Source organism: Cetorhinus maximus, chromosome 3, assembly GCF_964194155.1.
Source record: "Cetorhinus maximus chromosome 3, sCetMax3.hap1.1, whole genome shotgun sequence".
Taxonomy (NCBI): domain Eukaryota; kingdom Metazoa; phylum Chordata; class Chondrichthyes; order Lamniformes; family Cetorhinidae; genus Cetorhinus; species Cetorhinus maximus.
In genome coordinates this window covers 160,507,965-160,525,942 of record NC_135881.1, presented here as the reverse complement: position 1 = coordinate 160,525,942, position 17,978 = coordinate 160,507,965, and the positions used below count along the sequence as shown (strand labels likewise).

Here is a 17,978-nt window from a genome sequence, read left to right as displayed (position 1 = left end):
GGCGGGCGGACAGCAAAATTGAGGCCATTGACAGGCTATTTAAAGTAATTAAAGACCTGCCCGTCCAACTTTAAGGCTGGCGGGCAGACCAGGAGCCCCAGCGGGTGGGGCCAGCCTGCCATCCAAGGGCAAGATTCTGCCCTCAGTCTCTCACTCCCCCCACTCCCCACACACACACACACACTCAATCTCTCACTCTCATACACACACGTTCTCTTAGTCCCACACACACGCAGGCTGGGAACTTCCTAGCCCGCCGACATTGAGCATGTTCAGTGGCGTGAGCAGACAATATGACGCGATCAGTTTCACGATGGCGTGAAACCAGTCTGCGATCGTCCGTTCATTCCACTGATGGTGGGCTGCATTTCCCACCATCAGACATCGGGAACCTCATTGTATTAGATCTGCATATCATTATTAGGCCAGCCTGCCGGAATCGTCCCCCCCTGCTGGATCGTCCATCCACGTCGGCAGGAAAGCGCACCGACGTGTTTCACAACAGCACATAAAAGGCATGGGGCAGAATGTTTTGCTGAGCGGGTGGGCGCAAGCGTAAAATGATGCAAGCGTCCCGACGTCAACATGCACTCACGCAATATTTCACTCCGCGGGCACGCGCATGAGTCAGAGTCGTGCCCGCCATCAATTAATAGGCCAGTTAAGGCCCTTAACAACCCAATGCCCATGCAATGTCAGATATGTAGGCCATATGTCTCAACAATTGGCTGATCAAATCAAATGGCATGTTCCTTCAGTTGTCCATAATAGGCAGAGTACAGACCATACTCAACCAGCCTACCAAAACAAAACATCTACTGTTAGATGTGATTCTACAATGGGGCAGCACTTTCTGAACATTCCTGAGTGCGCTAATAGCTACACTAACAATCAATTTAAAATAATCAGTCAAGCTTGTAACACGACTCATTTATGCTTGCTAGAAGTGACATACACAGGGACCTGAGATAAAGGCAAAATACTGCAGATACTGGAAATCTGAAACAAAAATAAAGAAACAAGAGCTCTGAAGAAGAGTCATACGGACTCAAAACGTTAACTCTGTTTTTCTCTCCACAGATGCTGTCAGACCTGCTGAGTTTTTCTAGCATTTTTTGTTTTTGTACATAGGGACCTGTTCTCTGAAAACAAAAGGAACATGTTCAAACCTCCTGTCTTTTTGAATTCATATCCTGCTTCCTCAACCCGATTCTCACTAAACTGCTGACCACCCAAAACAAAAACAGAAACAGAAATACCTGGAAAAACTCAGCAGGTCTGGCAGCATCGGCAGAGAAGAGCACAGTTGACATTTCGAGTCCTCATGGCCCTTCAACAGAACTGCTGACCACCCAACTTCCCCTCCTGGTGTGTGAGAGTACAGAGTGTGATGAAGTCTGAGTAAAATTAATAAGAGTGCTAATTTGGGAATTTGGCGCAGGTAAGTTTAACTCAGACAACAATTTAAATTAGCAGTCAAACTCTGATTTCGAACCTCAAAGCTGCATGCTAGTTAAGGAGCCTAGTTAACAGAAACTGCCTGGCAGTGACAGTTATTTGTCAATAAACTGAAAGTGAATAGGTGTCAATCACCTTAGCAGGAAGTTAATTCAGCCATTGGAACTTGGGTGTGCGCTTCTTGGCCTTTTGGCTAAGATCAAGTGTAGTATCTGTTCTTATCAGTTTAATATCTGATCAGCTCTCTATAAAAGTAGATTGTGTAATAGCAAAACTTGAGCATCACAAGGCCTGAGTGCTAACTTGGGGCTTTAGTGCAGGCGGGAATTCAGCACAGAGCACAGAGGGCAAAGGAGATGCTGCTTTTTTAAATATATTTTTTGGCCTCCAGAAGCTGCTGAGTGTTGAAAGCTTTAAGTAGGTGAACAGAAAACAGATTGGTGATTTTTTAAAAAGATTTTTTCCCTCTACAGGCAGACAGTAGTTTCAACTGGTACTGGGGAGATATTAGTATTACATATAATTTATAGCTTAACTAGTTAAACTACTTGATATAACTACAGACAACAGTTGAGCGATTTTTAAAAAAACTTGCAACCTAATTAGATAAATTAGGCACGATAAAGATGGCAGGGCAGGTGATGTGTTGCAGCTGTAGTATGTGGGACCTGGCAGACACCAGTGTGATCCACGGTGACTATATCTGCTTAAGTATCTGCAGCTCGAGGAACTTCAGCTCCAAGCTAATGAGCTGGATTCTGAGCTTCGGATACTGTGATGCACCAGGGAGGGAAAAGTTAGTTGGACACTCCGTTCCATGAGGCACTCATATTTCTTAGGCTGGGTACTTCAGAATTGGCCTATGGTCAGGGACGGGAGAGTGTGACTACAAATGAGGCAGGTATGGGGATCCAGAATGTAGCAATGGAGGAGACTCAGCACTTGCAATTGTCTGACATGTTCAAGGTTCTTTCAACTTGTGTGGACAAGAGCAGGGACAGCAGGGAGGATGAGCAAACTGACCACCATGGTGCAGGGAGACATTTAAATGGTGGTGGGGAGAGGGGGTTAAAAAGAAATGTATTTGCAGTAGGGGGCAATATAGTTAGGGCATAGATACAGTTCTCTGCAGGTAAGAGTGTGAGTCCCGAAGGCTGTGATGCCTGCCTGATGCCAGAGTTAATGATGTCTCCTCAGGGGTGGAAAGGAACTAGGAGCGGGAGGGGTAAAGTCCATGTGGGTACCAACAACATAGGTTAGACTAAGAAAGCGTCTCTACTGAGGGCATATGAGCAGCTAGGGACTAAATTGCAAAGCAGAATGAGCAGGATGAGCCACGAACAAATAAGATCAGAAAGTTGAATGTGTAGCAGAAAGATTGGACTGGAAGAAATGGGTTTTGATTCATGGGGCACTGGCACTAGTACTGGGGAAAGAGGGAGCTGTACCATTGGGATCACTGTCACCTGTACCGTGATGGGACCAGTGTTCTGGTGAATTGTATAACTCAGACTGTAGAGGGGGCTTTAAACTAAATAGTCAGGGGGAACATTCACACGGGGCAGAATGTTCACATCGACGTGTGGGGACAAGCCCCAAACACCGACGTGTAAAATAACGCGCGGTGACATCGAACATTCGTCCTGACGTCACTGTGCATCATCGTGATGTTTCAGTGGGCGGGCACGCGGTGATCTCTGATGCGCTCCCATCATTAATTAGCAGGCCATTTAAGGCCTCTGAGCCAGTAACTGACGCCGAATTATCAGGGCCCATGCGATTTTCAGGTTGTTGCATGGGCACAACAGGCAGGCGGGTAGGCCACATTTTTATAAACCTCAACCACGTGTGGGATAAGAGGGGTGAGTGGGGTCGCGAGTGTTATTTATCAGACATTTAATGCTTAAAGTTACTGATACTTGCCTGTGTGAGCAGGAATACTTCAAAACTCTTCACAGCTGCTTGGACAAGAGTAACAAGCTTCAGTTCAGGACTCAGGAGTAAACACTATTCTTGGGGCCTTGCTGGTTTCAGGAAGCCTTCCCTTAGACTGGGAATGGGAGTTGTACTCTCCACTGGAGGGACCGCATCTGAGGAGGAAGGGAGGGCCAGAAGGGGGAAGAGGCCAGGAGTCCAGGGGAGCCACCTTTGGAAGGAGAGGCGTAGGCACAAGGGGTGCAGGGCCAACAGGAAGTCCAAACTGAAAGGGGCCGCAGAAGCCGCCACTATCCTGCTGCCAGGGTTTACAGGCGGCGAAGCAGCTACCTCAATATGTCTGAGGTGCAGTGCCAAAGGAGGCTCCGTCTCTCAAGGGAGACAGTCAACTCTATCTGTCAGATGATAGGCCCTGAGATCTCCGCTAACTGTATGGGTGGGCACCTCATGCCAGTGGCTCTAAAGGTCACAGCTGCCCTTAACGTCTATGCCTCTGGCTCTTTCCAGGGGTTGGTGGGTGATCTTTGCGCAGTCTCCCAATCAGCTGTCCACACTTGTGTCAAGCAGGTGACAGACGCTCTGTTCAGGTGTGCATTGACTTTCACCCACTACCACTGGGATGAGGCCAGTCAGACAGAGCGAGCCAGAGGCTTCGCGGCGACTACTGGGTTCTCCTGCATCCAGGGTGCAATCGACTGCACACATGTGGCCGGCGGGTGAGCCGGGTGCCCTCGTCAACAGGAAGGGATTCCACTCCTTGAACCTGCAGATAGTGTGTGATCACAGGATGCAGATTCTGCAAGTCTGTGCAAGATACCCAGGCAGCTCCCATGATGCTTACATCCTCAGACACTCCCAGGTGCTGAGGCTCTTCAGATGGATGGCTGCTGGGTGACAAGGGCTATCCCCTCAAAAGGAGGCTCATGACGCCTCTCCACCATCCAAGAACAGAGGCCAAGCAGCGGTACAATCAGAGCCATGCCTCCACAAGTTGTGGTAGAGAGAACCATCAGTCTTCTCAAGATGCGCTTCTGATGCCTGGACTGTTCAGGGGGGGCACTGCAACAATCCCCAGATCATGTGTCACTGATAGTGGTTGTATGCTGCGCTCTCTACAATCTGGTGCTGGAAAGGGGGGACACAGCGGAGGAAGAAGATGTAGACACAGATGCTCCAACTGCACACGATGAGTCCAGTGGTGAGTCCGAGAATGAACACGCACAGGAAAATGCTGAGGGAGTAGACGCTGACCTGGGCATCCTCCAGGGAGGCAGGGACAGCTGGGAGGCTTTAATCCAATGAACCTTCAGCTAGCCCACCATAGATGGACCTCCAACACAAGCCAGGGCCATACTCGATAGCTGAGAGCAACATCCGGCTGGTTAGGAACATTAACTATGTGCATTGTCAATACAGCTCAATGACAAACAAGTCACTCATAACATCATGGGTTCCCGTCCACCTGCAGAAGTAAGGAATCACCCTGAGCCATGTTCACATATAAACATTTAATGAATTAACAAAATAAAGCAGAAAAGAAACTGAATGCAAAGGTGTTCAGCATCACACCAACTTGTCATCAACTCATAGTGGGGCAACATGAAACCACCAGTGAGAAGCCCATGGCGTGCCTACGGTGCCTTAAGTTTACGTTTCTGGGTGCTACGTCCAGAAGCTCCCCCCTCGCTGGCACTGGCATCTGAGACAGCCTGCTTACCATGCTATCCTGTTGGCCTCGATGACCTTGGCGGGCATCCTCTGGCCCATGGAGCCTTTTATGGCCCCGGCTGGGAGAGAGCAGTCAGTTCCATGGCTGGCATCTCCCCAGTCGCCGCAGCCTCATTGGATCCCAAGGTCACTGGCAGAGGGGTGGAGGAGCTGCTACCCTCATCAGGAGCGCCCTGAGAGGAGCCCGCAGAGATGACAGGCAGCTTCTGCACCGGCGTGAGGTTGCTTCGGACCTCCCTGCTCACCATTGATGGATGGGCACCGAGCTGGGATACTTGGTGCCCAATCCAACTCCCACACTGGCACTGTCCAGCTGAGGTCATGCCGCTGTGAGGACTTGCAGGTCCCAGCGCAACCCCAGGAGGCCCTGATTGATCCCCTGGAGCAGCATCTCCACAAGAGTCGCCACTCTCTCCATGGAGGAAGCATGGCACTTGGCCATGAGGCTCATTGCATCGGTGATGCTCCGCATGGACTCCTCCAGCAGGGAGACCATGCCATGCATAGCCTCATGTATCTCCGCCAGATCCTCCCGCATACCCTGCTGGACTTCCAGCGTCTGCTGCCTCACGGACGACTCCAGAGGCACATCAGCCACTGACTGAGCATGTTTCTAGTCCCCAGCAGTACCCCGACTGCTGGCAGCATGGGCACTCTCTGTCTCCACCTGCACGTCAAGCGAGTGTGAAGTGCCCTCATTGCTGTGCCCCAGGACACTAGCCGATGATCTAATTCCTACGAGGTGCTAGTAACTGCGCTGGTGCCTGCCTGGCAGAGATAGTGTGACGCTGGTGATTCTATTTGTTCTGGGCCCTCAGGTGTCCAAGATGGCCCCTCTCTCTCCTCCTCCCGCCCCAGTGATGCTGAAAGGAAGAACAAGGGCATTTGATAAGTTAAAATGGAGTCAATGTCAATGTGCATGCCTGTCCCCCCGATCAGTATGCGCTTATCCTTCCATAATCAATGGTCAACCCATGTTGGAAGCTTAAATCACTGAACATTCAACAGTGGGATGGCTGCTGGGACACACATGGTGACCTCAGTGCATGGCCATCTTTCCTCCCCCTGGCACCCCAGCCTCACCGCCAAGGGTGGACCTGGGCGCATGGCGCATCTCCAGCTCCATCGCCTCCTGCTCATATCTGGTGATTATGGCCAGCTGGGCCTGGCCTCCGCCAGTCCACATTCACTCTGCAGTGTTGTGTGCGGTCTTCTCCTGAAAAGGAGAGAGGAGCATTGATTAATTCACCCTGTACCTGGATTCCCATCGCATCCCTGCCACCCCCACCTGACTGTGACATTGCAGGTCTCCAGTGAATTGTCACCCTGCAACTGCCACACATTCACACCAAGAAGCCAGGGCTGACCCCCTCACTTGCCCACATTCTGCCTCCATCACATTTGCCACCACACGGTTTTACCTTACAAAGCAAGGATGCACAAGCACGTGGAACGCCAAGCTCAGCAGATGGATGGGTGCCCCGCCACCTGGAAGCTCCCGTCCCAGCATTTCAGCAGCCTGACTTTGACATGGTTTGCAGTTCCAGCACTGCGCCCAGGTGCAGATACTTGAGGTAGCCCCCAAAACAGTACTCTGGGTGTCAGTGTCACACATGCTGCGGGTGCAGAACCCATCTCAGCACAACCCTCTCAGGGTGAACTAGGCATGGGCAATATCTGCTGGCCCACTCAGTGAGGGACACATGCCATGAATGATTCAATGCTGTAACTACACTCAGAGTTGTTGGGGGGCAGGGGAGGGGGTGGGGCAGCTGGGGGGAAAGCCTACCTGCTGGGTTAAGTTATCTATGCCAACATGGTACTCACCCTTCCTGAGCGCAAGAGGTCGTTGAAACACTTGCGGCACTGGACCCAGGTGCATCACACCACGGCATGGGAGCTAACTATGTCTGCCACCCCCACCCAGGCACGTTTGGTCAGGTGGGGGGTCCTCCGCCTCCCATCGCTAAGGACAAGGAACTCCCGCCATGCTGCCACCTCCTCCAGGAGGGCAGCTAGGCACTCGTCAGAATAGTGAGGGCCACAATGCGCCACTGACCTGCCTTCCTGCCTGGCCTGCTCACCAGCAGCGCTCTGGAGAGCCCTTCTGTTTGCCATGATTCACAGCCTTTGCAAGGCTGCAGGAGCGCTATTTAAACAGGCCGCCGGGTCGCCATTGGACCCTGCAGTCATTGCAGTCCTGCTGCTGCTTACCCACTCCCACTATCCTCAGGAGACGCCCGCCTGCATAAAATGGCAGCGCAGAGTTGATCGCAGGTGGCGATCAGCTCCATGCCCGCTCCTGACAGGGAAAAAAATTCTCCCATGAAATGAGATTTGAAAAGTCAAAGAGAAAAAATAACGCAATAGTGCAGGGTAGTGATGCGGGGAATGATAGCCAGACTGTGACAGGAAGGAACAAAGTGTACAAACATAACAATCCACCAACAAATAAGGTTAGAATAGGGGAAAATGGTAAAAAGACAGGATTAAAGGCTGTTTACCTGAATACATGCAGCTTTCATAACAAGATAAATGAATTGATAGCACAAATAAAAATAAATGAGTATGATATGATAGCAGTTGCAGAGACATGGTTGCAAAGTAATCATTGCTGGTACCTGACATTCAAGGGTATTTGACATTTTTAAGGGTGGGAAGAAAGGAAAAGGAGGTGGAATAGCTCTGTTTATTGTGGATGAGATCAGTACAATAGTTAGGAATGATCTTGCTCCGCAGGGTCAAAATCTAGAATCAGTTTGGGTAGAGGTAACAAATAGCAAATGAAAGAAGTCACTGATGGGAGTGTTTATAGACACCCTGTCAGTAACAATATTGCAGGACAAATTATAAACCAAGAAATAATGTAAAAAAGGTAGTGCAATAATTGTGGGAAATTTTAATCTTCTTATCGATTAGACAAATAAAATTGCCAAAAGAAGCCTGGAGGATGAGTTCACAAAGTATTTTCAAGGCAGGACAATACATTTTGTAACCAACCAGGGAATGGGCTATTTTCAGTTTGGTAATGTGTAATGGGACAGTATTAATTAATGGTGTATTAGTAAAGAATTGCCTAGGTAAGAGTGATCGTAACTTGATAGAATTTCACACTCAGTTTGAGCGTGGGATATTTGGGTCTAAAACTAGCATCTTAAGCTTAAATAAAAGCAACTGCAAGTTTTTCAAGACAGAGTTAGCTAAAGAGTAATGGGAATTGAGGTTAAAAGCCAACAGACATTTAAGGGGATATTTAATTACTCTCAACAGAGATATATTCCATTAAGAAAATAAGACACTGTAAGAAGGATGCACCATCCATGGCTATCTAAGGTAGCCCAAGGGAATGGAATAATTTCAGAAACCACCAAAGGATGACAAAAGAATAAGAAAGAGGGAGAAATTGAAGTATGAGAGTAAAATAGCAAGACATATAAAAACTGACAGTAAAGTCTTCTACAAGCATATAAAAAGGAACAGAGTAGCTAAAGCAAGCATTGGTGCCTTAGAGGGTGAGACTGGTGAATTAATAATGGGAAATGGGGAAATGGCAGAGACTTTGAACAAGTATTTTGTATCTGCCTTCACAGTAGAGTATATAGAAAACATCCCAAAACTAGTAGAAAATCAAGAGGCAAAATGGAAAAAGGAACCTAAAATAAACACAATTACTAGAGAAAGAGTACTAGTAAAACTAATGGGGCTAAAGGCTGACAAGTCCCTTGGACCTGATGACTTGCATCCTAGGGTCTTAAAGGAAGTGATTGCATAGTGGATACACTGGTTGTAATCTTCCTAGATTCTGGAAAGGACACAGGGATTGGAAAATTGCAAATATAACACCTCTATTCAAGAAAGAAGGGAGACAGAAAGCAGGAAACTGTAGGCCAGTTAGCTTGACATCGGTCATTGGGAAAATGCTGGAATCCATTCTTAAGGAGTAGTAGACGACAACTGGAAAATTACAATACATTCAGGCTGAGTCAATGGGCAGAATTTTTCCCTTGATGGGCGGGCGGGCCCCACCGGCTCGGCTGCGGGCGGGCAGCCGAACTCCACCACCGAAACAGGGCCCGCTGCCATTTTGAGTGGGCAGGCCAATTAAGGCCCATCCAGCGGCCTGCCTGACAGGAAGCACAATGTGCTTCCTGTGCAGCGGGGGAGGGATTCCCCATCTGTCAAAGTGCACTCTTTCGCGCACGTGTGGGAAAGAATGCACTGCTCCCTGAGGCAAAGTCCTGTCTCAGGGAGATTAGTGACAGGTAAAAAAACTCCAAAAATAGAAAAATATTAAAATTATTGACATGTCTCCCTCACGAGATGGGACATGTTAATAAGAAACACATAAACTTTATGAAACATTTTAAAAACGGACATGAAACCTCATCCTGCCAGTGGATGAGGTTTCATGTATAATCAGGAGCCCACTGGGGCTTCTGGCCTGCCCGCCTGCCTTAAGGTTGGACGGGCAGGTCTTTAATGATCTTAATTATCCTGTCAATAGCCTTAATTGGCCATTGTCAGGTCGGCGGGCAGACAGCTGATTTCGCTGTCTGCCCGCCTTCCTGAAAATTTAAAGGGATCGGGATGATGTCGGGGGTTCCTCCCGACGTCATCCCGCGTCATTTTCCCATCGGCGAATGGGCCCCGCCCCCAAATTGCCGATGGGAAAATCCTGGCCAATGTGTTTTTGTGAAAGGGAAACCGTGTTTGACAAACTTATTAGAGTTTTTTTAAGGTGAAACAAACAGGGTGAATAAAGAAGAACCATTAGACATAGAGGTATTTGGATTTCCAAAAGATATTTGGTGAAGTGTCACATAAAAGGTTATTGCACAAGATAAGAGCTCATGGTGTTGGTGCTGATATATTAGCATGGATAAGGATTGGCTAGCTAACAGAAAACAGAAAGTCAGGAAAAAATTATCATTTTCGGGTTGGCAAGCTGTAACTGGTGGACTGCTACAGGTGTCAATGTTGGGACCTCAAATATTTATGATCTATATTAATGACTTGAATGAAGGGACACTGTTGTAACCAACTTTGCTGACGATACAAAGATAGGTCGGAAAGCAAATTGTGAGGTGGATACAAAGAGTCTGCAAAGGGATATAGAGAGGTTATGTGAGTGAGCAAAAAATTGGCAGATGGAATGTAATATGAGGTTACCACTTTGGCAGGAAAAATAAAAAAGCAGTACAGTGGAATCTGGGTGTCCTTGTGTATGAATCACAAAAAGGTAGCATGCAGGTACAGCAAGTAATTAGAAAGGTAAATGCAATGTAGGCCTTTATTGCAAGAGGAATGGAATATAAAGGTAGGGAAGTCTTGCTACAGCTGGTACCTGGAATACTGTTTACAGTTTTGCTCACCTTACTTAAGAAGGGATACACTTGGATTGGAAGCAGTTCAGAGAAGGTTCACTAGGCTGATCCCTGGGATCAAGGGGTTATCTTATGAGGAAAGGTTGAATAGGTTGGGCCTATACTTATTGGAGTTTAGAAGAATGAGAGATGATCTTATTAAAAATGTAAGAGTCGGAGGGGGCTTGATAAGGTAGATCTGGGAGGATGCCCCCTCCTGTGAGGGAATCTAGAACTGGGGGACACAGTTTTAAAAAAAGGGATCTCCCATTTAAGATGGAGATGAGGAAGAATTTTTTCTCTCAGGGGATCATTAATTCTCTTCCACAGAGAGCCCTGGAGCCTGGGTCATTAAATATATTCAAGGCTGAGTTAGACATTTTTGATCGACAAGGGAGTTTGGGTAGGCAGGAATGTAGAGTTAAAGCCACAATCAGATCAGCCGTGATCTTATCGAATGGCAGAGTGGGCTTGATGGGCTTAATAGCCTAATCCTATCCCTATTTCTTATGATCTTACAATTCCCCCATGTTAGCTGATATTTTGTATGGTTGTCTCTCCTCAGGTTCTGTTATCCACTCCTTCAAATCTGCTGGCATGACACCTCCCTTAAACACTAATCCTTGCCCTTTCATCCTTGGAAACTACTTACCTTGAAAACAGAATCAGTAACAGAACGAAAGGCAGACTTGGAAGGGCATCTCTAGAACCGAGGGAGAAAATAAAATGAGACTCAGGCTTGGGAGTCTTCATTTACCTTGAAGACAGAGTCAGGAATAGAGTCAGAGGTGGGGCTAATTGCAGCTGTCTGGAGAATGCAGACTTTTTAAAAAATCAAACTGTGACATTATAGGAAAGTTGCAAGTTGATTGGCTGGTGAATTTTGCTGCTTAGGGACTGGGTCTGAACAATTGGCAGATTAAAAATGATAAGAATATTAAGTATTAACAATAAGTAACACATGAGTAGCTGGTGAGACTTATCTTTTTGTTTATGTGAAGTTCATTACTAGTAATGTGTGTTATGTATTAAGTTTATCAGAATTAGTAAGGTTTATTAATAATAGTATGTTTTGTTAATAGCAGTAAGGTATATTAGTATTAGTAAGGTTTATTAGTATTGGTAATATTTATTAGCAGTAGCAAGATAACTAATACATAGGAATGACTGCTCTGACCTCTAGAGTGAAAACTCCAGGATGCTTCCTGTGTCCTGGGTAACCATTTGTGCAGGAAGTGTCATCCATTGTGGCAGCTTGATCTCTGGGTTTTGGAACTTGAGCAGCAACTGGGGTCACTGCACTGGATTCGAGGTTGAGAGATTCATGGATAGCATGTTCATAGATGTGGTCACTCCAGAGCTTAAGAGTATGAGGGGAGAGAGGGAATGGGTGACCACCAAGTCAAAAAGAAACAGGCAAGCAATGCAGAAGTAGTACACCCTTGAATGTATTCCACTCTCCAACCAGTATTCAGTTCTGAAAACTGATGAGAGTGATGGTTCATCTGGGAAATACAGCCAGAGCCATGTCCATGGCACCATGGTTGGCTCAGTCGTACGGGGGTGGGGGGTACAAGGTAGACTTGAAAAGCAATAGTGTATAAATTATTCAATACTTAGGGGAATAAACAGGTGTTTCTGCAATCACAGATGTGAATCCAGGATGGTGTGTTGCCTGCTTGTTGCCAGGGTCAAGGATGTCACGGAGTGGCTGCAGAACATACTGAGGCGGGAGTAATTGTTGTCCACATTGGTGTGAACGACACAGGCAGAAAGAGGGATGTGGCTCAGCTGTCAGAATTTACGGAGTTCAGTAGGAAATTAGCAATAGGACCTCAAAAGTAGATTACGCCCAGTACCACGCACAAGTGAGTATATAAATAGGAGGATAAGGGACATTGGGACCAGTTCTGGGGAAGATGGGACCTATACAGGCCAGACGGGTTGCAGTTAAATATAGCCGGGACACAGTTCCTTGCGAGGCATTTTGCTAGTGCAATTGGGAAGGGTTTAAACTAGCTTGGCAGAGATGTGGGAACCAGGAAATAATATCAGAGAGGCATTCCAAGGTGCACAGAATACTGAGAGAGATAGATAGCACTAAAATAGGGAGAAGTAAGTTAATTTGTGTTGTCAGAATAAGGGAGAAAGTAATAAAGTCTAAATCAGGGTAACTGTGCATGCATATGAATGCACAGAGTGTGGTAAATAAGATTGATGAATTACAGGCGCAGATTGCCATGTGGAAATATGATGTTGTGGCGATAACAGAGACCTGGCTCAAAGAAGGGGGGGACTGATCGTTAAATATTCCTAGATACAGGGTGTTCAGGAAAGATAGGAAAGGAAGAAAAGGGGGAGGGGTGGCAGTATTGATTCAGGAGAGCATTGCAGTGCTGAAGGAAGAGGATGTCCCAGAAGGGTCAAGGACAAAATCAACTTGACCGGAGCTAAGGAACAAAAAAGGTAAGATTACATTGCTCAGTATAGTCTATAAGCCAACTAGTGGGATGGATGTAGTTTGCAAGTAAATTTCAGAGAGGTACAAAAATTATAGAGTAATTATAATGGGGGCTTTAATTACTCGAATATAGACTGGGAGAGTACGTAAAGGGTAGGGAGGAGCAAGAAAAATGTGTCCAGGGAATTTTCTACAGCAATATGTTTCCAGTCCAATGAAAAATGAGGCACTTCTAGAAATGTATTCTTGGAAATGAGGTGAATCAAGTGGATCAAGCATCAACACTATTTTAATATGCCTTTCAGGGATATCAGCATGACACATTCACATTCGTCATGTGATCCAGTCCTAATTTCATTTTTGCTTTGAGCAGGGCACACACACACAGCTCTGATGCCTTCAAGATCAGCAGCAGGAGCGAGAGCAGCCCTGGGCGAAAACAGCGCAGAGAGAGAGAGTGAATAAACAATTGGAGAGAGATTGAGGCCCCATTATCAGCAGCAGGAACAAGAGTGGCCCTGGGTGAAAACAGCATGGAGAGAGAGTGAATAAAAAGCGGGGAGAGAGACAAAGGCCCCAAAGAGCGATTCAAACCAACACTGAAATAGAAAAGTGTGATGTCAAGGAGAGCAAGCAGGTGATTGGCTGGTGAGTATTTCAGCTTTTAGCTTTCTTTTAGAATTAAATATGCAGCTGTGTAACTATCACTTATTTATTATTATTAAATTAGTGATTTAAGGATGGGGGAAATTAAATAAATAACAAAGGTCAAACAACAAAAAAAAAACCAAGAGCGGAGCTGCTGAATAAAGAGCAGATCGGCTGTATAAAGAGAGGGAGCGGAGCGGCTGTATAAAGAGAGGGAGCGGAGCGGCTGTAAAAAGAGAGGGAGCGGAGCGGCTGTATAAAGAGAGGGAGCAGAGCGGCTGTATAAAGAGAGGGAGCGGAGCGGCTGTATAAAGAGAGGGAGCAGAGCGGCTGTATAAAGAGAGGGAGTGGAGCGGCTGTATAAAGAGAGGGAGCAGAGCGGCTGTATAAAGAGTGGGAGCGGCTGTATAAAGAGCAGGAGTTTACTTGTGAAGGAGCGGAGAGGCTGTGTAAAGAGCGGGAGCGGAGCGGCTGTATAAAGAGCGGGAGTGGAGCGGCTGTATAAAGAGCGGGAGCGGAGAGGCTGTATAAAGAGCGGGAGCGGAGAGGCTGTGTAAAGAGCGGGAGCGGAGCGGCTGTATAAAGAGCGGGAGCGGAGAGGCTGTGTAAAGAGCGGGAGCGGAGAGGCTGTATAAAGAGCGCGAGCGGAGAGGCTGTGTAAAGAGAGGGAGCAGAGAGGCTGTATAAAGAGCGGGAGCGGAGAGGCTGTGTAAAGAGTGGGAGCGGAGAGGCTGTATAAAGAGCGGGAGCAGAGCGGCTGTATAAAGAGTGGGAGCGGAGCGGCTGTATAAAGAGAGGGAGCAGAGTGGCTGTATAAAGAGTGGGAGCGGCTGTATAAAGAGCAGGAGTTTACTTGTGAAGGAGCGGAGAGGCTGTGTAAGGAGCGGGAGCGGAGCGGCTGTATAAAGAGTGGGAGCGGCTGTATAAAGAGCAGGAGTTTACTTGTGAAGGAGCGGAGAGGCTGTGTAAAGAGAGGGAGCAGAGCGGCTGTATAAAGAGAGGGAGCGGAGCGGCTGTATAAAGAGAGGGAGCAGAGCGGCTGTATAAAGAGAGGGAGCGGAGCGGCTGTATAAAGAGAGGGAGCAGAGCGGCTGTATAAAGAGTGGGAGCGGTTGTATAAAGAGCAGGAGTTTACTTGTGAAGGAGCGGAGAGGTTGTGTAAAGAGCGGGAGCGGAGCGGCTGTATAAAGAGCGGGAGTGGAGCGGCTGTATAAAGAGCGGGAGCGGAGAGGCTGTATAAAGAGCGGGAGCGGAGAGGCTGTGTAAAGAGCGGGAGCGGAGCGGCTGTATAAAGAGCGGGAGCGGAGCGGCTGTATAAAGAGCGGGAGTGGAGCGGCTGTATAAAGAGCGGGAGCAGAGCCGCTGTATAAAGAGTGGGAGCGGAGCGGCTGTATAAAGAGAGGGAGCAGAGCGGCTGTATAAAGAGCGGGAGCGGAGTGGCTGTATAAAGAGCGGGAGTTTACTTGTGAAGGAGCAGAGGGGCTGTGTAAAGAGCGGGAGCGGAGCGGCTGTATAAACAGCAGGAGCGGAGCGGCCGTATAAAGAGCGGGAGCAGAGCGGCTGTATAAAGAGCGGGAGCGGAGAGGCTGTGTAAAGAGAGGGAGCAGAGAGGCTGTATAAAGAGCGGGAGCGGAGAGGCTATGTAAAGAGCGGGAGCGGAGAGGCTGTATAAAGAGCGGGAGCAGAGCGGCTGTATAAAGAGTGGGAGCGGAGCGGCTGTATAAAGAGAGGGAGCAGAGCGGCTGTATAAAGAGTGGGAGCGGCTGTATAAAGAGCAGGAGTTTACTTGTGAAGGAGCGGAGAGGCAGTGTAAAGAGAGGGAGCAGAGCGGCTGTATAAAGAGAGGGAGCGGAGCGGCTGTATAAAGAGAGGGAGCAGAGCGGCTGTATAAAGAGAGGGAGCGGAGCGGCTGTATAAAGAGAGGGAGCAGAGCGGCTGTATAAAGAGTGGGAGCGGTTGTATAAAGAGCAGGAGTTTACTTGTGAAGGAGCGGAGAGGTTGTGTAAAGAGCGGGAGCGGAGCGGCTGTATAAAGAGCGGGAGTGGAGCGGCTGTATAAAGAGCGGGAGCGGAGAGGCTGTATAAAGAGCGGGAGCGGAGAGGCTGTGTAAAGAGCGGGAGCGGAGTGGCTGTATAAAGAGCGGGAGCGGAGCGGCTGTATAAAGAGCGGGAGTGGAGCGGCTGTATAAAGAGCGGGAGCAGAGCCGCTGTATAAAGAGTGGGAGCGGAGCGGCTGTATAAAGAGAGGGAGCAGAGCGGCTGTATAAAGAGCGGGAGCGGAGTGGCTGTATAAAGAGCGGGAGTTTACTTGTGAAGGAGCAGAGGGGCTGTGTAAAGAGCGGGAGCGGAGCGGCTGTATAAACAGCAGGAGCGGAGCGGCCGTATAAAGAGCGGGAGCAGAGCGGCAGTATAAAGAGCGGGAGCGGAGAGGCTGTGTAAAGAGAGGGAGCAGAGAGGCTGTATAAAGAGCGGGAGCGGAGAGGCTATGTAGAGAGCGGGAGCGGAGAGGCTGTATAAAGAGCGGGAGCAGAGCGGCTGTATAAAGAGTGGGAGCGGAGCGGCTGTATAAAGAGAGGGAGCAGAGCGGCTGTATAAAGAGTGGGAGCGGCTGTATAAAGAGCAGGAGTTTACTTGTGAAGGAGCGGAGAGGCAGTGTAAAGAGAGGGAGCAGAGCGGCTGTATAAAGAGAGGGAGCGGAGCGGCTGTATAAAGAGAGGGAGCAGAGCGGCTGTATAAAGAGAGGGAGTGGAGCGGCTGTATAAAGAGAGGGAGCAGAGCGGCTGTATAAAGAGTGGGAGCGGCTGTATAAAGAGCAGGAGTTTACTTGTGAAGGAGCGGAGAGGCTGTGTAAAGAGCGGGAGCGGAGCGGCTGTATAAAGAGCGGGAGTGGAGCGGCTGTATAAAGAGCGGGAGCGGAGAGGCTGTATAAAGAGCGGGAGCGGAGAGGCTGTGTAAAGAGCGGGAGCGGAGCGGCTGTATAAAGAGCGGGAGCGGAGAGGCTGTGTAAAGAGCGGGAGCGGAGAGGCTGTATAAAGAGCGCGAGCGGAGAGGCTGTGTAAAGAGAGGGAGCAGAGAGGCTGTATAAAGAGCGGGAGCGGAGAGGCTGTGTAAAGAGTGGGAGCGGAGAGGCTGTATAAAGAGCGGGAGCAGAGCGGCTGTATAAAGAGTGGGAGCGGAGCGGCTGTATAAAGAGAGGGAGCAGAGTGGCTGTATAAAGAGTGGGAGCGGCTGTATAAAGAGCAGGAGTTTACTTGTGAAGGAGCGGAGAGGCTGTGTAAGGAGCGGGAGCGGAGCGGCTGTATAAAGAGTGGGAGCGGCTGTATAAAGAGCAGGAGTTTACTTGTGAAGGAGCGGAGAGGCTGTGTAAAGAGAGGGAGCAGAGCGGCTGTATAAAGAGAGGGAGCGGAGCGGCTGTATAAAGAGAGGGAGCAGAGCGGCTGTATAAAGAGAGGGAGCGGAGCGGCTGTATAAAGAGAGGGAGCAGAGCGGCTGTATAAAGAGTGGGAGCGGTTGTATAAAGAGCAGGAGTTTACTTGTGAAGGAGCGGAGAGGTTGTGTAAAGAGCGGGAGCGGAGCGGCTGTATAAAGAGCGGGAGTGGAGCGGCTGTATAAAGAGCGGGAGCGGAGAGGCTGTATAAAGAGCAGGAGCGGAGAGGCTGTGTAAAGAGCGGGAGCGGAGCGGCTGTATAAAGAGCGGGAGCGGAGCGGCTGTATAAAGAGCGGGAGTGGAGCGGCTGTATAAAGAGCGGGAGCAGAGCCGCTGTATAAAGAGTGGGAGCGGAGCGGCTGTATAAAGAGAGGGAGCAGAGCGGCTGTATAAAGAGCGGGAGCGGAGTGGCTGTATAAAGAGCGGGAGTTTACTTGTGAAGGAGCAGAGGGGCTGTGTAAAGAGCGGGAGCGGAGCGGCTGTATAAACAGCAGGAGCGGAGCGGCCGTATAAAGAGCGGGAGCAGAGCGGCTGTATAAAGAGCGGGAGCGGAGAGGCTGTGTAATGAGCGGGAGCGGAGATGCTGTATAAAGAGCGGGAGCGGAGAGGCTGTGTAAAGAGAGGGAGCAGAGAGGCTGTATAAAGAGCGGGAGCGGAGAGGCTGTGTAAAGAGCGGGAGCGGAGAGGCTGTATAAAGAGCGGGAGCAGAGTGGCTGTATAAAGAGTGGGAGCGGAGCGGCTGTATAAAGAGAGGGACCAGAGCGGCTGTATAAAGAGTGGGAGCGGCTGTATAAAGAGCAGGAGTTTACTTGTGAAGGAGCGGAGAGGCTGTATAAAGAGCGGGAGCGGAGAGGCTGTGTAAAGAGCGGGAGTGGAGAGGCTGTATAAAGAGCGGGAGCGGAGAGGCTGTGTAAAGAGAGGGAGCAGAGAGGCTGTATAAAGAGAGGGAGTGGAGAGGC

General features: G+C 48.9%; 1 pseudogene; it reads left to right on the top strand.

Annotated features, from left to right (window-relative positions):
* Window positions 1-1,631: 1,631 nt before the first annotated feature.
* Window positions 1,632-1,735, top strand: LOC144679241 (U2 spliceosomal RNA; annotated as a pseudogene).
* The last annotated feature ends 16,243 nt before the right edge of the window (window positions 1,736-17,978 follow it).